The sequence below is a fragment of the Nyctereutes procyonoides genome, unplaced genomic scaffold (genome assembly GCF_905146905.1).
Source record: "Nyctereutes procyonoides isolate TBG_1078 unplaced genomic scaffold, NYPRO_anot_genome, whole genome shotgun sequence".
NCBI classification, from domain to species: domain Eukaryota; kingdom Metazoa; phylum Chordata; class Mammalia; order Carnivora; family Canidae; genus Nyctereutes; species Nyctereutes procyonoides.
Genome location: NW_026575140.1, coordinates 36,260,572 through 36,286,218, shown reverse-complemented (window position 1 = coordinate 36,286,218; position 25,647 = coordinate 36,260,572). Strand labels below are relative to the sequence as shown.

The 25,647-nt window shown below is 41.1% G+C and overlaps 2 long non-coding RNA genes across 2 annotated transcripts in view; one reads left to right on the top strand and one right to left on the bottom strand.

Annotated features, from left to right (window-relative positions):
- Positions 1-25,647, top strand: part of LOC129497542 (uncharacterized) — a 64,272-nt gene that overhangs the window by 18,127 nt on the left and 20,498 nt on the right. The window lies entirely within an intron of this gene.
- On the bottom strand, positions 910-23,846 carry LOC129497541 (uncharacterized). Its single transcript, XR_008661957.1, has 3 exons — positions 23,707-23,846; positions 8,827-8,962; positions 910-2,411 (listed from the first exon to the last, which is right to left on the bottom strand). It is a non-coding gene; the product is annotated as an uncharacterized LOC129497541 (long non-coding RNA).

Here is a 25,647-nt window from a genome sequence, read left to right as displayed (position 1 = left end):
TCAGCAGGTGAATGGAAAAAGAAAATGTCATATACGTACATACAATGGAGTATTGTTCACTCATAAAAAAGAAGAAAATCCTGTCATTTGTACGGACATGGGTTGACCTTGAGGGCATTATGCTATGTGAAATAAATCAGACAGAGGGAGACAAATAATATATCAGCTACTTATATGTAGAATAGAAACAACTCTGTCCCCCAAATAAACAAACAAACAAAACCCCTGAGGTCATAGATACAAAGAGCAGATGGGTGGTTACCAGAGGTGGGAGGTGGAGGGTGGGCAAAATGGGTAATGGGGGTCAAAAGCCAGAAATTCCCAGTTATAAAATGAATAAGTTCTGGGGTTGTAATGTTCCCCATAGTGACTATAGTTAATAATACTGTATTGAATATTTGAAAGTTGCTGAGATCTTAAAAGTTCTTACCATAAGAAAAAAATATTTATAATTATGTATGGTGATAGAGGTGAATTCAACTTACTGTGATGATCACTTCACTGTGTATATATATATATATATATATATATATATAATACATACTATATATATATATATATTAATCATTATGTTGTACACCTGAAACTTTTTAAATGTTCTATGTTAATTACATCTCAGTTAAAAAAAAAAGAAGACCCTCCCTGATGGGATTATGGGTAAAGACAGAAGCCCCAGGGGTGATGGTGATAAAGGTGCTGTTACGCTGGCAAGGTAGTGCTCACTCTGTAAGAGCACTGGAACCTCCCTACTTGGCACCTACTGAAAGCAAATCTGGGAGATCATAGTAAGCATATGAGTTTGTGGGGAAAATGCTAGAGAAGCAAACTTCTGCTTAATGTGAGAAAGAACTTTCTAGTAACTAGAGCTTGCCCAAGGATGGAATAGGCCAATATAGAGGGCAATGAGCTCTGGTCTTCAAAATTATTTAAGGAAAGCCTATATAGACATTTATTAGGATATCTAAGAGTCCCTAGCTGGTGGGTTCAAAGAATTCCCTCCAATTCCCAAACACACACACAAGAAAGTAGATAGATAAATAAATAAAAGTTTTATTTTATTTTTGTTTTTTAAGATTTATTTATTTATTCATGAGAGACAGAGAGAGAGAGAGAGAGAGAGAGAGGCAGAGACATAGACAGAGGGAGAAGTAGGCTCCTTGAAGGGGGCCCGATGAGGACCTCAATCTTGGATCCTGGGATCACACCCTGAGCCAAAGCCAGATGCTCAACCACTGAGCCACCCAGGTGTCCCTAAAGAAAAGTTTTAAAAAGGATTGGTCCAGAATAAGCCAGGAAGGCTAAACATGAAAATGAATTTTGCTGGAGGGTAGAGGGGTAGGAAGGATGAGGTAACAGGTTGATGGGCATTAAGGAAGGCCCATGATGTAATGGGCACTGGATGTTAACATAAGACTGATGAATCATTGCACTCTGAATCTCTGAAACTAATAATAATCTATATGTTAATTAATTGAATTTAAATTTTAAAAAATGAAAAAAAATACAGTCCATTATTATGGTGACCATGCTATATATTACATCCCCATGACTTACTTTTATTACTGTACATTTATATCAGTTATCACTTTACCCATTTCACTCACACACACCACCCCCTGCCTCCCATGCCCAGCCTGTGGCAATCACTAATCTGTTCTTTGTATCTACGATCTTAAACAAAACCAAACTTTTGTGATGGTAAAAACAAAACAAAACCCCGAAACCAAAATCAAACCCAAAACAAAACAAAAGCCGAGAGAGAGGAAAAAAAAAGAAAAGAAAATGAATCTTGTCTGTATTAGGCACTTAGCATCTTATGAGGTCAGGGCATGAAGCACTGACTCCAAAGCTCTGAACTTGGAATCACAAGTCCTGGCTTCTTCATGAAACACTGATCAGCAGTTTGACCTTGAGCAAGTCCCTGCCCTCCCTGAGTCTGTTTTCTTTTATTTTAAAATGAGATAATTGAGACACACCTAATGCATATCTCAGGTTTCTTTGAACTGTAATATTGTTGATCTGTAGTAGTGTGTGCTTATAATTAGGAAGAATTGATATTCTCAGAGAGGGTATATATCAGCTTTGGAAGGTAATCATGTAAAAGAGCCTCCTACGAATGGATTCCCTTCACACACATCTCAGAGCCGGGCCAGTGGTGGTGGTGGCTATTCTCATCTCCTCATGCCCAAGAGATCCTTTGAACAGTGCCTTAAGTCTTCAGTCCTAGGAACACGTTTGTGTGGAAGCATGGACTTGCAGTCTTTGAACCAAACCCAAAGGAATGTTTCAGGTTTGCTCTTGGCAAAGTTCTTCTTTCCTTGCTCCCTAATGAAGGATTGGAAGGCTAAGACAGGCCTCACGTGGCTCTTCTTGGCTGTTGCCTCCCTCTTTAAACAATGGCTGGATGCGTTCTGTAGGAAGAAAAGGAAACATATGGATTGAATTTCCCCCAAGTGCACTATGGCCTAGGAGTAGAGTGGAGGCTGAGTGTGGGGGTGGGTAGAGAGGAAGGCTTTGGCACAGCACACTGGGGAGCTTGGTAAAACCTTGGTCCCATGTGGAGGGGTGGGGACAGGAGGTCAATAACTAGCTTTGGCCAGGTGTGCTCTGAACTGTCTGCAGTGGGACAGGCATGTACAGGGGACCTTTGGAAATGGAGGAGTAAGTGGAGTGATGTTGTAATGGGAAATGGGGAAGATGTGGCTATCAAGTCAGGCAGAGGCATCCAAAGTTTCTGGAGAGTCAAGGGTCTGAATGTCAAGGGATCCTTCCTGAAGAAGGCAGGTCTGGCTATATCCAGAGCCTTGTACAATGGGATTAAAGTTTGGAATTTAGTTAAGTTGAATCAGGAAAGCATTAAACGATGTGTATGAATCCTACATCCCTTGCCAAATTACTTAGGACTTAACAAATGGAGAGGCATGATGGGGCCTCTCTTGTTTGTGTTATAGATACATTTGCAGATGACAAGTTGGAAGGCAAGAAGGGGAGTGTCTGGGTTGTTGAAGAGTTAGAAGTGCATCTGTGTGCTTTTGCACATGTTGTGCTTCCATTTATAAAGACCTCTCCTCCTTCTCTATCTTTGCAACCAATCCTGCCTGCCCCTTCAATGCCTGAGCTTTCTGCCATGGTACCCACTCTAGCAAGATTATGATCCCCAGGACTGACAAGCCATGTAAAGCTCTCTTGCCATGTAAACATGAGGTCTGGGAATAATCTGTACCTTTACATGTGCATCCCTTATTCCAGACACCCATGAGCATGGTGGTGCTGTCTTTTGATTCTGAGCCTGGGTACTTATTTCTGTCCTACTGGTCCAGAACAAAATCCCAAAAACTGAGTAGTCATCTACTGGCCTGACACTCTCCTGGTATTCATCACCCCTCTCCCCTGGGGAGCCTTGTGCCTGACTTCCATCATCTCCTGTAGAGTGAACCTTTTTAGTTTACCTGTGGCATGAAGAACACTAACCATCCTGAAGCCTGAATGACATAGCTCTCCTCCCCTATTTGTATCAAATTCTCCCTGGTCTTAGATTGGATTAGACTGAATCTTGCTCATCTTCCTTGGTTTTTAATTGCCAGCTCTAGTTGGGGAGGGACTATCTCTCTTGGCCAATCTTCCTCATCTCCTACATTTGTTTTGGTTTGGCTTTACCCCTTCTCATAGATGAGAATGCCCAACATACCACATCATCAATGAACTCATCATTATTCATTGTTCATCATTCAGTTTACTAATGTTACTTGTCCTGTGAAGCCTGCCTTTCTTCATTCAGAAAAAAATTGGTAGCTTCATTTCATGTGCTTCATACTCCTATTTTGCATTTATTATACTGTAATATAATTACCTGTGAACTACTTCACAGAGTGTGACTAGGCATTCTTTAAAATTGAATGATGATAATGATACAGTTCTATTTTTATTCTTTGTTATTAGAGGGTATGGCAAGACAAAGGAAGTCAATATCAGTTTCTAGAGTGGGTGAAATATTTAGTTCAGTGCCTTACACTTCCAGATGAGAAAACTGACCCTCACAGGACTTCAATGACTTAAACACACCCTTGGCGAAATCTTTGAGGGCAAAGACCATGTCCGATTTATCTTTGCACTTCTGATGCCCAGCCCAGCATCTGGCACCATTAGACAGTCAATATATGTTTTGTATTGAGTTGAAAAAAAATTCCAGAAACCACAAATCTAGTTAGTGGCAAGGCGAGGACTATAAACAGGTATCCTGATTTTTAAACCCTTGGCCTATAGTCAGGTTAAATAAAAACAAAGATGCTCAGCGTATTTTATATATAAAATACATATATATATATACATACACACATACATATATATATGTGTGTGTGTATATATATATATATACACACACACACACACATAAAGGTGATATGACAACATCTCTTAAATTTTAGTCTTGGCAGATAACTCATATCTATTTTTCCTTTTTGCCGGATATCCTTCTTTATTGTCCTGTCCAAATCATGCAACACTTAAAATATGTGGTTGGCTTAACACTGAGCAAACCATTTCCTTTCTTTCTGATAAATATTCCAGATTTTGAAAAATACCTCTAAGTATCAAGTCTACAATGGGATTTATTCAAAAGAGAACACATATAAAAAGTAAAGGTTTCTCGTGTCCCTCGGACAACTATTTCTGAAAATACTAGGTGCACACAGATGCTGAGAAATATCTCAGGTGAACAGAGTTGAACACATGGTTAGAGGCACTAGAATAGCAACGGAGCACCAAAAAGCAATGATGGATTATTTTGCTATATTTCCTCCCATACATCAGAGGGCTCTGTGCAAATTGTGGCTGCCTGTTTTCTCCTTGCAGATCAAAGATCTAGTTAAGAGACCGGCAATCTTTTCTTATAAAGGGCCATTAAATATCTTAGACTTTGCCAGCCACATGATCTAGGTTGCACTACTCAACTCTGCTTTGTGAAAACAGCCATAGACTATGTGTAAATGAATAAGCATGGCTGTGTTCTAATAAAACTTTATTTGTGAACACTGATATTTGATTTTACATGATTTTTTATCTATCATGAAACAGTATTTATAAAAATTATTTTAGGGGGCACCTGGGTGGCTCAGTCAGTTAAGCATCCAACTCTTGGTTTCAGCTCAGGTCACAATCTCATGGGTTGTGAGGTCAAGCCCTACATTGGGCTCCTAGCTCAGTGGGGAGTCTTCTCTAGGATTCTCTCCCTCTGCCCCTCCACCTGGTGTGCACATGCTCTCTTTCACTCTCAAATAAATAAATCTTAAAAAAAAATAAATAATATAACTAAAAACGTTTTAAAAACCATTTAAAAATGTAAAAATCATTCTTATCTCATAGGCCATATAAAAAAAGACATGAAAGATTTTGTTTGGAGGCTGTAGTTTGATGGCCCCAGGCCAGGTAATAACTATGAGTATAATAAAATAACTACTTTCATTGACTGGTCCCTATTATGTGGCAAGCACTATATACATTTTACCACCATTTTAAAAACTAAACTTTATCTCTGGGACACCTGGGTGGCTCAGATGGTTAAGATTTTGACTCTTGATTTTGGCCTAGGTCGTGAATGCATGAGTCATGAGATTGAGTCCTGCACTGGGCTCTACACTCAATGGACAGTCTGCTTGAGGCTCTCTCCCTCTCACCCTGCCCATTCTCTCTCTCTCAAATAAATAAACAGATCAAAAAAAAAAAAAAAAAAACCCTTTATCTCTTAGAATCACCTTTTCAAATGAGGAGACAAATATCCAGAGGTTAATTTGGTCAGTGTGACAAAGTTAGTAAGTAGAATAGGTAAGATTGAAGTTCATTTATGTTAGTCTTAGATGCTGTGCTCCTCACTATCATCTTGCCTCTTAACTTAAAAAAATGCAATTTTAGACAGCTCTTTTGCTGATGAAATTGTAGTTCAGATTTTCAGGACCTAGAGAAGAGAGTGCTCTATGGGGAATTAAGATACCTGAGACTTAGTACCAGCTGTGCCAATAACTCCCCATGTAACCTCAACAAAACTTCAATTTTCTGAGGCTTTGTTTCTTCATTTGTAAGACAAAGGAGTCAGTGAATGGCAGTGGTGATTTTGTTCCCCAGGGGCATGTGGCAATATATGGATATATTTTTGCCTCCATTTTGCCCCACAAGACTGTGGGGAGGTGTTATTGGCATCTAGTGGGTAGAGGCCAGGATCCTGCTAAACATTTTCCGGGGCACAGGATAGTGCCCACAATAATTAACCAGTCCAAAATGTCAATAGTGCTGAGGTTGAGAAACCCTGAACTGGGGGACCATGCCAGCTCCTTCTATTTCTGAGAATCTATTTTTTTATTCATTTCACTGAAATATATTTAATTAAATGCCAAGTTACTTCTCTGAGCATCACAGATTCTTCTTCTGTAAAAATAAGAAAATTAAACAATATAATCTCCAAGATTCTTTTTAGTTTTAAAATGCCCAAGCATGTGATTAACAAGGGAATCTTAAAAATAAATGTTATGCTATTAAATCCATGATAATACATCATCTTATACTTTTGTCTCAATAACCAGTGCTGCCTCACTCTCTCATCCCCACAGGGCAAAGGTTGTAAGCTTGGAGTCTATGGGCAAACCCAGCCTGCAGATGTATTTTCTTTGGCCTAAAGATTATATTAGAACTTTTTAAATTAGTGGCCAACATTTAAGACTGGATATTTCCAGTAAATATCCATATTTCTGGCTTCTCTTACAAAATCAGAAGACAGAGCAATGCTGGGCTTGATTTTTGCATAGTAATGCAAAAATGAGCTGAAGCTGAGTAGATGTTGTCTCCTTAGATAGGGCTGTGTTTTCCAGCTTACCAGAGTTCTTATATCACAGGTTTGACTTGTACCTGGCTGCCTTAATTTACTGACATTACGTCCCTCCCTCCCTGGCTGGTCCCTCTATAGGGAGGTGAGTTTGCTACTCCTGTCCTAGAATTCTCATTGCCTAGAAATGTACAGAGTTGGACACTTATAATTGCCAATTCTTAGACTAAGTAAAATAAATGTTAAGTCCTGAAATTGGGTCTAAGTAAACAAGTGGTTGAGAACAGAATGGGAAGAAAAGTCTTTGCAGCAGCTTATGAAAAAATGTCTTAAGAGTTTTAATGGACAGTATGAGGCAATGGTATTTTGTGCCTGCCAAGTAGCTAATGTGATCCCTGGCTGCATTGTTAGGAGTTCAGCGTTCTGATGGGGAACGAGGTAGTCCTGGTCTTCTCTCTGCTGCTCAGATGCATCTGAGTCATCATGTTCATTTCTTGGCACTACACAATTTTGTGTGATTTTAACAAGGAGTTGAACTATGAATTGGTGGGATGACTTGGAATGTCTTTCTGTGAGCAAGATTTCCAAGAGCTTAGGCTATTGGCTCTGGAAAAGATAAGACTCAGAAGGCATAGAATGGATCTTTCCAAATACGGCATAGTGGTCCTGAGGATGAGGCTCAGATTAGCACCATGACCTTCAAAACATGCCTCAGACCCCTCTCTGAGCTTCAGTTTTCTCACTTTTATGATAAATGGATTTTGTTTGGAACCTTCCTTCCCATTTTCAAGAAATTCTTTCTATAAAGGAAAGTTAATCTTAAAACAAAATATGCAACTATGTAAAATAAATAAATTCAAATTTGATTTGATTATTCAATTCAAACTAAATCAAATGAGTACCCTGGTTGGGTGAGTGCAGAGTGTCCAGAGCCACACTCTTTAGCTCTTCCCTTTAGTCCTTGAAGGCCATATCTGACAGCACTCTACCGAGCATTTGGGACTCCATAACATACAGTATGACGAAACCCGATCTAGGTTTCTAAGATCCCTACTAATTCTAAAATCTTCATTTTCTATAGCCTATGTTTTCTGACTGTGAACCATCAGGGAAAGCCTTTGAGATTAGCTTGAGAATAAGGCCATCAAAGGCAGGGATGGTGGAGAGATGGCTTCCTGAGGGGTGGAGGGTGGGGGGGAAGAACAGCAAGATCCCTGAAGAAGTGCATTTGAAGTGAGTCAGGACCTCATGATAACTCTAAGAAATGCAGATGGCAGCTTGGTTTTTGTGTCTTTAAGAGCTTTGGAAGGCTGTCTTCTGTAGACATGGTGGTTTTCTCTTTGATGTCAAGTTTGCCTCTGTATTCCACCTCCATTTTATAGTGTTGTAGTTTAAAGGATATCCCAGTGCAGGAGGTGGGCCCTGGTTGGTGTAAATTGTGGCGGTAATCCCTCTTTCTTGACAATGATTGGTCCAGAATCCAAGCTTCCACCAATCAGTGTGCCTGAGGCCCCTCTAAATGGGGATTATTGAGAAATGGACCACACCCAACTTGGGCAATGAGAACTGCAAGGGAGAGCTCCCTGCGGGGCGCTTTAGGAAAATGTCTTCACTTATAAGAGAATCAAATGGAGAAAGTTCATTTCTTCCTCTGCATATCGGGATATAGTCATATGTGGTGAGAGACCTAGGGTTACTAAGGTCATGTCACTACCAGTATGAATATAAAATTGGCTCATGGAAGGAGGCTTAGCCATGAGAACTTCAAGGCCATACCACTGGAATCACACGACTGAGTCAGAAATCTGAAACTTGCTGATCTTCTGGACTTTTAGATATACGAGCCAATAACTTCCCTTCTTTTCTTAGCATTTTAGCTTGTTTGATCTGGGTTGTCTACCTTCTAAATCTTAATGAATCCCAACTGATACCTTAGTTCATGCAAGGCAGAAAGGTTTCCTTCCAGTGATGGGGGAGCATGTTGAAGAGTATATCAGACACATCTTAGGTCATACCTCAGATTCTCTTGCCTTCACCTGTCTCCTGAACTTCTGGACTCAGATGAAGACTGAGCTGCAGGTGTGAGATCTGACTTCCTGAGCAGCTGCTGCAGGGGTTGAGGCAGGCTGGGAGTGTGGAGGAGTTAAACCCCTAGAAGGCAAACAGAGCAGTGGAACTCAGGAGATGTGAAGGATCTGGCAAATAAATTTCCTCTCCCTTTTTCCCTCCAATGGACTGAACTAAGGAGCATCCCCACTCTGAGTAGCCTAAGACATCCCATTTAGCTGCCTCATATAGGTACCTTTCTGTAATGTATCACCTTGCATTATTTTCCCATTCTCTGCCTCACTTCTCTTTTGGTTCACTTTTACAGCAATAGTACTGTACCTCCTAAGTAACGCATTCCTGCTAATCCTTGCCTCAGGCTCTATTTCTAGGAAAAGCAGCTAAGATAGAATGGAAAAACTCAAAGAAGAAGTCATTGGTGGAGAGATTAGACTATTGCCTGGTATGGTTTTAATATTTAGAAAAATCTGATCTTTTATGAAGATCAACAATCCAAGTGGAATGCACATCAAATAGTATCATAGTTAAGAGTTTAGGCATATAATATGTATTAAAGCTCTGACTGCCCTCTGCTAATCATGTAATCTTGTTAAGATAATTTAACTCGAATTGGCTTTACTTTTCTCTTTTGTAAATAATGAGGATCTTACCTACTAATAGCACTATTATAAAGATTAAAGAAGATATTGCATATAAAATACTTATCACAGAGTTTTCAATCTCAGCACTATCGACATTTTGGGCTATATAATTCATTGTTGTGGGGAGTTCTGTGCACTGTAACATGTGTAGCAACATCCTGGGCCTCTAACCATGACAACCCCCACCCAATTGTGACAATTGAAAATGTGGAAATCAAAAATAAAAGAGTGAGTTCTCCAAAACCCTTCAGAAGAATGACCTAGCCAAAACAAAATTGTGAGATATCCTAAAGCACTGTCGTTTTAAGCCACCGAATCTTGGATGATTTGTTATACAGCAATAGAAAACTGAGGCAAATTGCTAACTAGAAGTGTGATGCTGCCATAAGAAAAACCTCAACTATGTGGCATTGGCTTTGGACGTAGGTGGTGAGTAGAGGCTGGAAAGAGAAGAGAGAAAAGAGGATAGAGGAGCAGAAAGGAAATGGTTATTGAAGACAAAGTAAGAAAAGACAATTTTTGGTATAACCTGGCAGACTGTAGGAATGTGCACAATAGAAATTTGCCTCATAAACTTGTTGGATCTGGCTAAGGAGATATTGAAGCAGAAAGATAAAAATACCAGATTGTGTCTTCAACTGCATATGATAAAGTAGGGAAGAGAGGTGAGCTAATAACTGTAGCATTTGCAAGCAGAATTTGAAGAAAATATAAAAGAACAAGGACTTGCTAGGTTGGAAAGTAATAGTTCTTTATATTTCCTGTCTCTACATCTGGCAGAAGATTATCAAAATAAAAAATGGCTTCAGGACGAAGATCAAGTGTGTGGCTGCAATGCCTTTTGTTAAGATCTCATAAAATTTAAGGTGTCCAGAAAGCTAGAAAAAGCTTCTAATGATCTCAGTGGCATTGTCCCAAAGAAGTGGACTTCTCTGCAATATAAAGAGGTCTTAAAAAGAATGATAGATTTGGCTTTGGGGGACATGGAGTGAATGTGGATGAGATCGTGGGAAACCCACAAAAATTTTAAGAGAATTATAATGTCAGTAGCATTGGTAGCTTGCACTTTGCTAATTTGAACTGAGAGAGGTAGAGATAGTTCAAATGAAAAGAGGCTTGTGGGAAGCAGGAAGCATAAGCTCCTGAGAAAGCTGCTCAGATACGAGCACAAACCATTTCCTATATAAAAAGAATAGCCTTTTAGAAAGCTAGAACTAGAGCTCAGGAGGGAGAGTGAAAAGCTGAGGGGAACAGCGAGACAACTCTCAGGCAGAAGAAGGTGTTGCTAATCCAGGAACACTTCTCACCCCCAGGGTGAGGAGCTGACAACATGTGACAGCTGGATATCAGAAGTGCTATAAATGACTTCTGTGTGGGTATTGCTATCCCATTCTGAATGGTATTGTCTATTGTCCATCATTTCCCCCATCTCAGTGTTGTATGTTGAGTGTGTCTGGGGAAGACATATTGTCTTTTTAGTTCACAGGTCTCTGGAGTTGCTGATGTTTAAGAGTTGCTGCCCTGAAAACCACACTTATGGAGACTCATTTACATCCAGACTGAAGCAGATTGTAAAATTCTGGACTGTTATCTTAATACCATAATTGATGTGGCAGCCAGCCTCCAAAATGGTATTCCTGTATAGACTCCTCCCATACTGAATGGGGTTAGCCTGGGTAATGGGCAAGATATAGAAATAACTATATATATCTTCCAAGGCAAGTTCATAAAAGGTACTTTAGTTTTTTCCCCTTACTCTCTCTTACATCACTTACCCTGGGGATGGCTAACTTCCATATTATGAGAACACTTAGCCAACCTTAGGAGGACATCTGTGTAAAGAGGAACTGAAGCTTCTTGTTCACAGACATATGAATGGGCCATCTTGAAAGTGGATTTTCTGGTCCCATTCAAACCTTCAGGTGACTACTACTCTGGTTGACATTTTGGTTAAAACCACATAAGAGACCCTGAGACAAAGGTGTCCAACTAACCTCCTGAATTCTTGACTGACAGAAATGTGGGAGATAATGAACCCTTAGTTTTGTTTTAGGCAGCTAAGTTTTGGGATAATTGGTGAAGCAATAGATAATTAAGGCAATTAGGATGAGACTTTTGGAGTTCTTAGTTTGGAGATAATAGCATTTTACATGTGGGAGGAATATGAATAATTTATGGGAAGAGGGAAGATTCTAGTAGATTGTTTAATGGCCATAAATTCCTCGCATCCCAGTATATTGTTGTTCCTTTCATCATATATATAGGTAGATAGGTAGATAGATACATAATATTATATAATTTATATCTGATGCTCTTGAAGCTGGATATCCTAGTGACTTGCTTTTACCAGTAGAATATGGCAGAAGTTAAATTATGTGACTTCTGAAGCTGAACCTTATAAGACCTTTTAGAATGCTACCCTGAGATGTCATCTAAGGAAAGTCAGTCTAGTCTTCTAGAGATGAGAGGTCACATGGAGGAGAACTGAAGCCCAGCCCTTAACCGACATTGACTGTGAGCCTTGTAAGTGAGGCCATCTTAGACCTTCCAGTCCAGCCAGAACTCTAGTTAAATACAGCTGCATGAGCAATCCTAGCCACACCATCTGAGGAAATTTCAAGCCACCCTACAAAATTAGTTGCCATTGTTTTGGGGTTGTAAGTTAAGTAACAAAAGATAACTGAAACAAATTTTATTACATGGGATTTATCATAGGAGATAGCTGAACTCATTGTTTCTCAACAATATCAAAGACTTAATTTTGAGAAATAATTGTCAGTGACTTCCTGGAATAATTTCCTGTCTTGAGTAAGATTCTAAAACCATGTAGTTGCTCATCTGAAAGATAGCTGTTCAAAGAAACAACAATCCAATCCTGAAATGGGCAAAAGACATGAACAGAAATTTCACAGAGAAAGACGTAGACATGGCCAACAAGTGCATGAGAAAATGCTCCGCATCACTAGCCATCAGGGAAATACAAATCAAAACCACAATGAGATGCCACCTCACACCAATGAGAATAGGGAAAATTAACAAGGCAGGAAACAACAAATGTTGGAGAGGATGTGGAGAAAGGGGAACCCTCTTGCACAGTTGGTGGGAATGTGAACTGGTGCAGCCACTCTGGAAAACTGTGTGGAGGTTCCTCAAAGAGTTAAAAATATATCTGCCCTACGACCCAGCAATTGTACTGCTGGGGATTTACCCTAAAGATACAGATGCAGTGAAACACCGGGACACCTGCATCCCGATGTTTCTAGCAGCAATGTCCACAATAGCCAAACTGTGGAAGGAGCCTCGGTGTCCATCAAAAGTGAATGGATAAAGAAGATGTGGTTTATGTATACAATGAAATATTACTCAGCCACTAAAAATGACAAATACCCACCATTTGCTCCGATGTGGATGGAACTGGAGGGTATTATGCTGAGTGAGTAAGTCAGTCAGAGAAGGACAAACAATATATGGTCTCATTCATTTGGGGAATATAAAAAATAGTGAAAAGGAATAAAGGGGAAAGGAGAGAAAATGAGTGAAAATATCAGAGAGGGAGACAAAACATGAGAGACTCCGAACTCTGGGAAATGAACAAGGGGTAGTGGAAGGGGAGGTGGGCGGGGGGTTGGGGTGACTGGGTGACCGGCACTGAGGGGGTCACTTGACAGGATGGACACTGGGTGTTATGGTATATGTTGGCAAATCGAACTCCAATAAAAAAATATACAAAAAAAAGGAAAGATAGCCATTATTAATTAGTGTCTTCCATAAGCAAGGGAAGGGCCGAACAATGGTATCTATGCTCTGCATAAGAACAACTTAAAAATGGGAGTAATGGACCATTTCTCTGTGGAATCTGCCCTATGCTTTGTTTTGATCTGGACACATACAAAAATTTCCCAGTCTCTTAGCTATGCATTTTATAGGACAATTAAATAGAGTTGAATTTGTAAAAGCCTGAACTAGGCCAACAAATGTTTGCATTTGCTTTTCTTCTCTTACATATACAACGTTTTAAAGTTGATCATCACAGAAGCATGTATAATATTTGATTTGATTCTAATAACAACCCTATGATGGAAGAAAGAGGAGTATTTTTTTGATCTTCCCTTTATAGATGAAGGCGATTATACAATGTTCTTCAAGTAAGGATGTACATTTAATGTAGAGATTTACTTCCATGCATCCGGTCTTTGAATCGGGTTCCCTTTCTGCTATAACATACAAGGTGTTTAGATGATTGCTAAGGTCTTTTCAGATCTAACCTTCAGTGACTTGGATGGACCCAATGTACACCATGTTATAATTCATCTGGTGGGAAACTGAATGCCAGTGTTAGCTTTAGTAAGTGGTTACTGAGTTGCTTGGTTGTCTGGGCAGTTTGGTGGTGGGAGATCCTATTTCAACATCTGTCTAGGGAAGCAAACAAACAGAGCTCTAAGCCCTGTTGACACATGTTCTGGGTGACTCAAGATTCTTACAAAAAGATACTCACTGGAGTCCAGTTACATTATGACTGGAGCAATGTTCCACTTCATGTGGAATTCCTTAGAGAGGAGAATGTGGTTGATTCAATTATGGACACCATCTTTATGAAGGAGGGCTGTAGGTTCAAGGAGAATGTGGTTGGTTCAATTATGGGCAACATCTTTATGCAGGAACACTCTGGGGGATGGGTGGTTTCAAAAGACTCTGAGTCAGGTCTCAGGGGGATAGAAGATACGGACGAGAGCAAATTATATCACATATTCCATAAAGTGAAAAGCAAAAGGATATGTAGACCACCTTTACTCTCTTCCCTCTACCACATCCCCACATACATACTTATGTAACCTATTTTCCACATTACAGGGCTCTTGCCATTCTCTGAACACAAATTGTCCCATAAAGTATTTCACAGTCTCGATAGAAGGGCAGATAGGAAATATAATAATGGCTCTGCCATTTAATAGCTGTGCCCAAGGTAAATCACTTACTTTCTGAGTATTAATTACCTCATCAACATGATAGTGGTGATAATATTGTTTACAAGGTTTTGGTGAACAATAGAATATTTAACATACTGTATAGCATATAATGACACACTCTAAATATTGACGGTTTAAAATGAAATTACTTGCAAAGTTGAACATCTGTGAAAGATAGAACCTGCACTATACTCCAATGGATGAACTATACATATTGAGTCCCAATTATGTGTGAAGTGCTTTGCTAAGTTCTTTCACACACATTTATCACATGTAGCTCTCATAAAACCTCCAGGACACAAATATTTTTCAAACCAAGATTCAGAGAAGGTAAATAACATGAGTAAAGCCACGATGGTGTGCCAGTTTGGAAGAATATCTTAATGACCACAAGAAAATAATTTTTTATGCAAGACACATCACACACACACAACTGATAAGTTCTACTTAATTAAAATTAGATACTTCTGTTTATCGAAAGATGCCATAAACAGAGCTAAAAGTAATGCTGATGACTGGAGAAGATATTTGGAACACATATACATGACAAAGGATTAGTATCCAGGATATATATTTTTAAAAACTCCTATAAATGAATAAGAAAAAGATGAACAATTTAAGGGGTAATTGGGCAAAAATTCAAATAGGAATTTTATAGAAAACACAAATGTTCCATAAAGTTGTAAAGAGATGCTCAAGCTCATTGGCATTTGAGGAAGACACAGTCAAACCAAAATGAAGATGTTTTCAGGCTTGCCATGTTCACAGTGGTAAACAGTTTGACGATGTAAGTGTTTCCCAGGATGTGGAGAAAGAAAACCATCATAGTGTGGGAGAGACTGTGAGTTCTAACCCCGTCAAGTAGTTTGGCATTTCTTAAAGCAGGAGTGCGTCTGTGCCCCATGACTCAGCAGTTCCAATCCTAGACCTATTTCATTGTCAAACTCCTGCCCCATTGCACACAGAAACATGGTTAAAATGTTCATAACAATATTATTCAGAATGGCCTTGCTACCACCACCACCAATCCAAATGACTACTTATGGTAGACAGATGAAAAACATCAGCATGTATTCTGTATTCTACAATATATTCTGCGACAATGAAAATGAATAAACTATAGCTACATCATCAACATGGATAAATTAAAAAAAAAGTTGTGCTGAAAAAGCAAGCCACAGAGGAACACATTCTGCATGATTCATTTACATAAAGAGCAGAACCAGACAAATGAACGGAATATTATGCAGAGATGGAACAACACTACAGAGAAAGTGATTAACATAATGTTCACTTCAGGGGTTCCTATAGTGGGAGAGGGACATAATATCAGGGAAGTTCACATGGACAGTTTTCAAAGACCATGCACTCTTTTGTTTGTGTGATATGCTTCAAGAGAAGAAAGGAAAAAAACAAACATTGTACCCATCCACCGCCACCCCCAATCCTATTGCTAAGTGACAAAAGGAAGAAACAGAATGAGGTTTATGACACCATATGATTTATATAAATTAAAGACGTATATGCTTCCCAACCAACACTACATGTGATACAAGTATACACGGATATTTAAAGATATAATTCAACCTCATTTTCATGGGGACCTGTGGCAAGAAGGGCAATAGGAATTAGACTGGGGATAAGGATAGAATGAGGCAAGAAAAGGATTATGCATAAATTAATTTTGTAAAGTATGTAGGGTTATTCATTCACTTCCAACCTTGTTCCCAAAAGGATTTGAGGAGGCGGAAAGACTATTATACTTCTCAGATCCATATTCCACTTTTTGAGCCGCTTGATTTTCTAGATTCCAAGGAGGTCAACAGGAACTTTTCATTTTCTAAAGGAATCTAAGTGATTTTGACAAGGAACAATTCATTTTCCAAAGGCTAAGCTGAGTCTTAGGAAATAGCAGACCTTGGAATTAGTGGGAGAAGCTGAGGACAGTATGTGTGTTGGGCTTGACTCAAGCATTTCTGCACCTCATTCCAGTCCTGAAAGGTCACCCTGTAGGGGTCTAAAGGGAAGAACAAAGCAGATGCCCCCTCTCCCAGGCTAACATTTCACAAATGATCATGCAGAATGGAGTTTCTTGCCAAGCCAGATAGGATACCAGCCTTTGGGCTGCCAGAACTGATGGTGCATTCCAGATCCTGCATTTCATCCCAAGGGCTCCTTAGGAGACCTCCTCTGACACATTGCACAAACCCTATGTGGAGTGGGATGGTTCAGATTTCAGGACTCCTACCCAGCCCTCATCCCTGCTATGCAGACAATTTGAGGGAAGAAATGACTGGAAGGAGGATAGCAGAAGAGAGGCAGAGTCAATTGTGTCAAAAGCGCGAGCAAACGAGTTGGCCAAAATCAGGAAAGGGAGAAATCCCATTCTTGTTATTTCCAAGACAGAAAGAAGAGATGTAAGGCCTGGCATATATACAGGAAGATAACTATATGGATAGAGAAGGGAGGGAACTCCTGAATGAAGCCTTCAATATTTTTTGCAAAGTAGACAAATTGTAATTAGGTACAAAGCTTTGTGTTAAGTACTAAAGGAGACGAAAAGACTAAGCTGCAGACTCTGACCCCCAAAAGTTTGCAATCTACTTTCAAGTATTCAACCTACATGTACATATGGGGCAGCTTACATGTATCTGATGATTACTTAACAGATATTGAAAAGAAGGGAAGAGCAAGTCAGTGTTGCCGGCCATAATAAAGCCATGTGGCTAGATGCTGCATTGGTGCTCTGCAATTGGCTTGCCTCTCACTGCCACCCACACTTGTGGTGGACAGCTCAGTCTCCACTCCCCTTGGCAGAGTTCCTGTCTTCCAGTTCCTTACTTCAGAGCCTTCTAGATTTGAGGAGCTTGTTCAGCAAGCTGGCAATGCCACACCTACATCCTCTACCTGGATGGACCTGAATTACAATGCCAGTAGCTATAATTCTTTGACTCTGGGCTTTCTCCCACAGCCAGACCCCACTCTGTCTCTGTGCTGGGAATGCTTGAAGGGCTTTAAATTATCTGCAGCCTAGGGCACAGGCTTCTAACCTCAAAAAATGAGGAAAAGGACAGAGAGAAAGAACCTCCAGCACCCTCTCCTCTCTGCAGGGATAATTCTGAGGCTCCTAGAATTGCCCAGCCATGGTTAGTTGCATGCTAACACACCCTTCTTGGCCTCCATAGGCCCTCTCAGTATCAATTTCCTCCTCTCCTATGGGTGCTTCCTTGCATCACTTCTCAAATGACTTGGACTTGAATCCTTGTCTCAGCATCTGCTTCCAGGAGAACTTAAATACACAGACAGTGCTCTCAGCAACCCTCATCTGGGTATGGGGGGGTGGAGGGGATGTAGCAGAGAAGCCCAGGAGAAGTGCCTCAGTCTCATCCAGCCGATGGAGAATTCTGGGAGGCATACTGTACACTTCTTAGGAGGCGTGCATCGCCCTGGCAATGGCGACATTGACAGTGCACCTTATGCTGGTTTCCCCTCTTCATTTCACTCATCACACTCCTCATTTTTGCTTTCTGGGATAGATCTCAAATGAACTACCAGCATCCAAGTCTCTGACTGGGGCTCTTGTTTTCTGAGGAAACCAACCTAAGGCAGAAAGCTTTATGGGAGAGAAGGTGTGAAATGAACTGGAACATTCACTATGGGTTAAGGGAATGTGCAGAGAGGACGCCAGACAGGAAAAGGAAATGACCAAAGGCAGGGAGGTGGAACTGCCTAGAACATTTTCTGCTGGCTCTCATGGAAGGTTCTTGGTGGTAGGAGAACACCATAAAGGGAGCCTTGTTTCCTTTCTTGGCCTCTTGAGAAGAAGCTGTCTCACTCCAATAAGTTGGCACTGAGGACACACATGAACACACTGCACGTGTTTATACCTTGTGGCTGAAAGTCCTTCAGAGCTCCCTGTTGTCTGTCCTCAAAGTTGTCTGGTCCCTTTTTTTTGTAGCATCCTACTTTTTCCTCTCTTCTTCACCAGGTCTACTCACTTAGTCACCCAGTGTAGACTCCTTCTCTCTTCTGGGAGAAGAACAAGGCTCTTGGGATCTTTACTTGTTGGAGAAGGGCACCCACTATTGGCACAGGCTGTCTGCCTGCTGCTGGCTTCTCCCTATGAGGAGTGGGACTAACTAGGAGGGAAGGATGTCAGCCCCTTGTCTGCTGAGGGTCACAGAGCTCATGGGTTGGCTAGGGGGAAATGGGGGCTAGCCAATGGAGCCTCCCAGGGTGCTGGACAGGTGGCCATGGGAGGTCAGTAGGAGCCTGTGCAAGATGTTGGAATTGGTGTGATCATTGTTTAACACAGACCAGAATCTTGAACAAGCCATGTTCTCTAGTAAAGGAATGTCTCTGCACAGTGTTCCCTTTCCTCCCCCACCCACTGCTGGCATGCAGAGGAAGGTAAGTAATATCCCTTAAACTGATTGCACTTGGCTTTCTGCTTCAAAGCCTGTCTGGGGCATTGCAGGCTCCACCATCCTGCTTTTCCTCATCACCTGGTCCCATTCAGAGAAGCACGAGTGCCGGGAAGATTTGCTCTGTCTCGGCTCGCTTGGGAAATCACTGGGGGTTTTCCCTGAACATTTGTTCATTGTTAGGGGCTTCCTCCTGCCAGCCTTCCTAGATGGCTGGATCTTGTCCATGTACTGGGAGATATTCCAGGATGACTTGAGGGGAAAGAGAAATGGCTGCAGCCCATATGAGGTGGGAGGGAGGGGGAAGTCTGGGTTATTAGCGCCCATGAAGGGCTGTCAGGAAGGGGGAAAGGCATCAGACCCCAAAAGTCAGGAGGTCTAGGCTTGACGCCCTCTGTGTCCCTAGTTATCCCCTCTCTGGGCTTCAACTTTCCATCTACAAAATGCAGTGGATCTCAAAGGGCTCTTTGAGGAAAGCAGTCATGTTTTACTGAGAGATCCATCCCAGCACGCTGCCCCCATTCACATTGATCTTGAAAATTTGATCTCGTGAAAATACATTCTTCCTCCAGTCTTCAGGATCCCTGGCCTGGAAGAAGGCCACAGCTTTGTGATTGGTCTCCCTGCCTTCTGCTGGGATGACATTTGTAAATTAGAAATCTGACGGTGGACGACACATACAAGGCCCTTCAAGACCAGAGCTTGTTATTGTCTCTCATCCTCAGCTCCTTTCCTCCATGGCTGTGTGTTTCAGCTCATCCAAACACCTTACTTTTCCCTGGGATGTAAAATTTTATGTTCTGCCTCTCTGCTCCTCATCTGAAATAGAAGTATCAGAATAATGCAGTTTGGAAAGCCAGGAAAACCTGGGCCCAGACCTAGCTCTGCCATTTACTGCCTTTATGAATTTGGGCATGCTGGATTCCTTCTTTGAACTCACTTCATTGTTTCTAAAGTGTGTTGGAAGTGAGAATTAGTGATAAGGATAGTTTCCCAGTCTAGTTTTTGACTCATAATAGGTAGTCAATAAATCACTGACATCATTATTATCATTATTACCCTCTTTTTGGTAAATTCCTACTTATCTTTTAAAACCTAGCTCCAATGTTAACTCCTCTGTGATGCTTCTCCAAGTCCTAGAGAGAAAGACTTGCTTTTTTTTTTTTTTTTTTTTTTTTTTTTAGAGCTTTGTTCCAAGATCTCATAGGACTCTCACCACCTTGTGATTCCACCACCTTATTGTCTATTTATATGTTTGTTTTGTCCACCAGTTGGCAGGTTCCTTGCAGGAAAGGCCTGTCCTGGCATAGGTGCTCAGTGAATGTTAAGTGAAGGAACAAATGACTGGTTTTGTTCTTGGGTAGAAAGAACTTTCATTAAAAACCCAAAGGAAGGAAAAGGTCAGAATGTGTAGGCTTGTTTAGTCTGCTCTGCCCGATTAACTAGGCACGCCCACCCTCTCTTGATCCCCCTGCTAGCCTGTTTTTTGGCAAGTGTTGGGAGGTCATGTGGCATCCTGTCTCCTTATCGAGGCGGGTGTGATGTGGCTAGGGAAGCCTCCACACCCTCTATCCAAATACCCTGGCTAGCTCTAGCCATTGGGAGTGCTTGAAAAACAAATTCAGCATTTGTCCCTGGGAGAGCTGCAGAGACAATGATGTAACTATTAGATATAACAAATATAACAACAATATACACCAATGTAAATGTGACAATCAAAGCTTCTCAAAAGTGCCTGGTAAATCTTGTCTGCATGTAACACACTGCCAGGATGGCAGGCCACAAAGGGGTGTACGGCAAGTCCTAAAGTCTCTGGAAATGAGGGCTTCTTCAAGCTATAACTGATGTGTTTACAAATAAAGGAAAGTGGCCTGGAGTGGTAAAAAGAGTATGGATTTTAAAGCTGGAGAGATCAAAATTTGAACACTGATCGGTTGAAACTTAACCTTTCTAATCTTAATTACCTATTTCTTCATTGAGGAATTCTTACAGGTTGATGGAATGTGAAATGAGCAAGATTTAGAAAAGTCTTTTGTCATCTTCTAAATGTGCAAGGTTTTATGTTTTCTAAGTACTTTATAAATGACACTGTTCATTCAAAAACACTCAGAGAGGGTAAGCAGAGTGATTTTTTTTTCAGAGTGATTATTATTAATGTTGGCTATTTCCCCTTGTTCCTCTGGGGTTTACTCCTGTCCTTTACTGCCTCCTGTCCTTTACTGCCCTGCTCTGTGCCTCAGGAGACTGATCTCTAAAGACACAAGGGGGTCCCATGACTTCTGGATTTCCATAAATGATAGAGTCCAAATCCTAGCTCCGGCCTGAGCTAGTCATTGGACCATAGGCTCATGACTACTTCCACAAACCTCTACTTTATTCTAAAAATAAATAAATAGATGATAGATAGATAAGTAGAGGAAATACCACTTATTCTGCTCATCTCTGTTCATTAAAACAAAATCATTGCTGGGGCACCTGGGTGGCTCAGTCGGTTGGGTGTCTGCCCTTGGCTCAGGTCATGATCCCAGGGACCTGGGATCAAGTCCTGTATCGGGCTCCCTGCTCAATGGGGGGGTCTGCTGCTCCCTCTACCCCTCTCCCTGCTCTCTCTCTCTCTCTTTTAAGCTCTCTCTCAAATAAATAAAATCTTTAAAAAACCAAGATCATTGCTAATTGCCAGGAAACACTTGCTTGAATCTAAATTTTCTTATTGCTTACTTTCCATTGCCAAAAGGTACTATTCTTAAGAATGATTCAGTCAGAGCACCTGGGTGGCTTAATCAGTTAAGCATCTGCCTTCCACTCAGGTCATGATCTTGGGGGTCCTGGGATCGAGTACTGATCGGGCTCCCTGCTCTGAGGGGAGCCTGCTTCTCCCTCTGTCTCTCTCTCTCTGTCTATAATGAATAAATAAATAAAATCTTAAAAAAATAGAGAATGATCCAATTATTCAGAGATTCATTCAACCAATCTTGCATGTACTCTTTCATTTGACTGACATTAATTATGCAGCTACTATGTCAGAGACTGACAAACTTTTTCTATAATGGGCCAGATAGTAAGTATTTTAGGATTATGGCCCATACAGTTTTGGTTGAAACTACTTGACTATTCAACTCTGACATTGTAGTATGAAAGCAGCCATAGATAACAGGTAAGTGACTAGAAGTAGCATTGTTCCAATAAAACTTTATATACAAGAACAATTGGAAGGCCAGATTTTGGCCACAGGCGATAGTTTGCCAACCTATGTACTACAGGCCAAAGATGGTGTTAGGTCTTAGAGACAAAGAAGATCTCAAGATGCTCACACACAGTTTTGTGGGAAAGAAATTAACGAATAAGATAAAGGTGGATTGGCACTCTGTGAGAAGTCTCCATAGAGTTTAGTGGGGGTGTAGAAGGAAGAAGAGGCATTTCTTCACGTGTGAAGGGGGGAGGAGGGAAAGGTTAAAATTTCATGTAGAGACAATAAGAAACTAGGGTATGAGTGGGTTTCTGGGGGCATGGCATGCTAAGGAGTTTGGATTTATTCTCTGAGCCAAGGAGAAGCATATTAGTGGATGGACGTAAAGCATGTGGGCTTTGGTTTAATTGCTGATTTGCCTATGTAGTAATTACATGGTATTTTTTCCTCTGAAATTATAATTATCAGCATTTCCTTCATAGGATTGCTGTGAGGCTAAGATGTAACAATTAATGTAAAGACTTTAGCAGGATACTGAACATATAATAAATGGTAGGAATACATGGATAGGTTTTTGTTTTAGAAAGATTACTCTGACATGATAAATGTATTAGAAGGCTCTAATACTGGAGGCAGGAAAACCAATCAGGAAATGATGATAGCAATCCACAGGAGAGACAGGGAAAGCCTGAACTCAGCAGAGGCAGAGGAGATGGAAAGAAGACATAAACAGCTCTTGATGGCTAATTTGATATTACAGTGAGGGATAGAAAGGTCAACATTATATCCAGAATTTTAGGTAACTAGTCATAGCATTTACCAAGTGAAGGAGCATAGGACGAAAGCCAGATTTGGGGGGAATGTATTAAATTCCTTTTTGAGTGCATCAGTTGAATGGAAGTGTCCAGTAGCCAGTTGGCTGTACACTTCAGGTTGGAATTTCATAATTAGAAATCAGCCTCAATAAAAGAATTATCAACATGAAACCCTGGAGCAGATGAAATTATTCAGAAAGTATTAATAGCTAAAAAAGAAAAAGTCAAATTGGGAAACTTGGCATTTTAGGAGAGGCAGATATAAAGAATCTCTATATAAATATATCTCCAAGAAGGTAATATACACATAGCCATGAAGGAAATATATAAGCGTACATATGTACCAGCATGGAGGAAATGTCAGAGTGGGTCAGGAAGCTCAGTAAGGACTCACATCTCAGAAGCCAATGAAAGAGAGTTAGAAGAAGAGGAAGCCAGAGTATTATCAAATGCCCCAAGACAGTAAACCAAGTCCATGACTGAGAATCACTGTCAATCAGGCAATTTGCAGTTAGGCAGTGATTGTTAACTTCAACTAAGGCAGATTCAGTAGAGCAGTGAAGAGCTGCAGATTGTCATACATGGAGGACTGGATGGGAATTAGGGAGGTAAGGACAATGATGGTCGACCACGTTTGGGAGATTTGGTGAAGAGAAAGGGACATGGGCACAGAAGCTAGAAGAAGACATGGAGCAACTTTATTCTGACCTTTTAGAGATTGAATATACAGGAGAGAAAACATTTTTGGAGGAGTTAGGTGAAGATCAGCTGGGGAAAGAGATGGAAGACTTTACCTGGAAAGGAGAAAGATGTCTATCGGTCCGGCACAGGATCCCAGGAGGTACGCTGGATTTAGATGTAGATGTTGTAATTTGTGGTTCTGAAGGAGAGTTTTCAAGTACTTATCTGATAGCCTCAGTTTTCTCTCTGAAAAGTCAACCCGTTTATCTGCTATGAGAAGGGGAGCAGCAATTAGGAAGGTGACTTGACCAGAGTACGATGTGGAATGTTTGCTCTGGCAAAGAGGCCCAATGAGCTTGGAGACCATAAATTTGGGGTGGCAGCAATCCATCTACTTGTGTCATTTCTTCCAACAGTGTTCAGCAACTAGGGAAGGAGAAGGGGAGAAGGCAGATGCCTACAGTGATACGAGGCTGCGGATCTGAGTACAATGTGGTGGAAGAGAGATTGAGAGCATGAAGGCGTTGACTACAAAAAGATTATGGTGATGGGCCACGTAGTTCTAGGGAGTAGGGAAGGAAGTAAAAGCAGGAGGAGGCTCACAGTGCAAATAACGGGAGGGTTGTAATGAAGTAAAAAAAAAATGTGTGGTAGGGTTAAGGAAGGGAAAACTGGACTGATAGGAAGTGAGAGCTAGAGATTTGGATATTACAGTTGAAGATGTCAGGGGTGGAACGTTTCCTTTTAATGATAAGCTTCAGGATGTAGCCATAAAATACACCAGTAAATTTGTGCTCTAGAAGCTAGTCAGAAGTGATACTAGTAACATATAGTCACATCTGTGATATTTAGCAGATTGCAAAAGCACTTTCAAAACTATTATCTCACTTGACCTCATCCTATGAGATGAATGGGGCAGGAATTATCTCAATTATCATCTTAATTTTACACATGAAACCGTTGAGGCTTGAAGATATTAAGTATCTTACCAGGCTGGTTAAGTGATGGAAATTCCAACTAGAATGAAATCACTTGCATCTGGACTGAAGGTGAGAAAAAAACCCAGTTGTTTTCCCCAATTCAGACACTTCGGTGCTAAATATACACTGAAGGAATATTCTAGATGGGATTGGTTTCACAAAAAACAACCGGGCCACAACCAAGGGAGAGGTTGGTGAACCCAGAGTCGTGGAGGGGTTTGGTTTTGTTTTATTATCCCCGAAAAAAAACATTCTTTACCTGTTCCATCACATCCAGTAATTTCATGAGGATTGGGTGATCATGTTCCCTGACTCTACTTATCAGCAGAGGTCTTCCCGGAAGTCCTGCTTCTCATTTGTGCTGGAGACTGCAGTCTCCCTGGAGCCCCCTTTGGGCTCTTCGCCTGGGTGAAGATGGATGGAGATCAGATCCAGCAGCTGTGGGTGGAGGAGGGTCCAGGAAGCAGGCGCCCAGCGAGCTAATTCATCCAAATTGCAAAACAGAGGCAGGATCTGGGGGAGCTGGATGTGGCCCAAACAGGGTAAGGGGGAGAGATGCCCTTCCATTTCCAGCTCAGATTTCTCCTTTGCCTCTTTTGCTTCATGCTGGCCTGTTCCAGTCCCAAACTGGGTGTCAGGTTCCTTCTCAATCCCTGATGGTATCCTGGTTCCTCAACCAGACCCCACATCTTGGCCTATAAAAGTTATTAACTCCCACCCAATCCCTACCCCTGCCTTTTCACGTTCTATTCATCAGGAAATACTACATAAGCCAAACCACTGTGGTGTTTGGAAGGACCAAACTGGAGTCTACTTTATTTCTGCCCTTTTCTACTCTCTGACCTTATGTGTGTCTTTCCCTCGGCTTCATCTTCCCATCTGTGGAATTAGTTGGATGAATTAACCCTAGTGGCAAATAGGTCTGTTTATAAACACTGACTCTGGGCCACTGGGCATGGCTTCTTGGATCTCTATGTCAAGAAGGATCCTGAGGTGTGCCGGGGTTCTGGAGAACTAGCACTGCCCTGTGCCCTTATGTTAGTGGTTCTGAAACTAGTGTGCATCTTAGCTCCC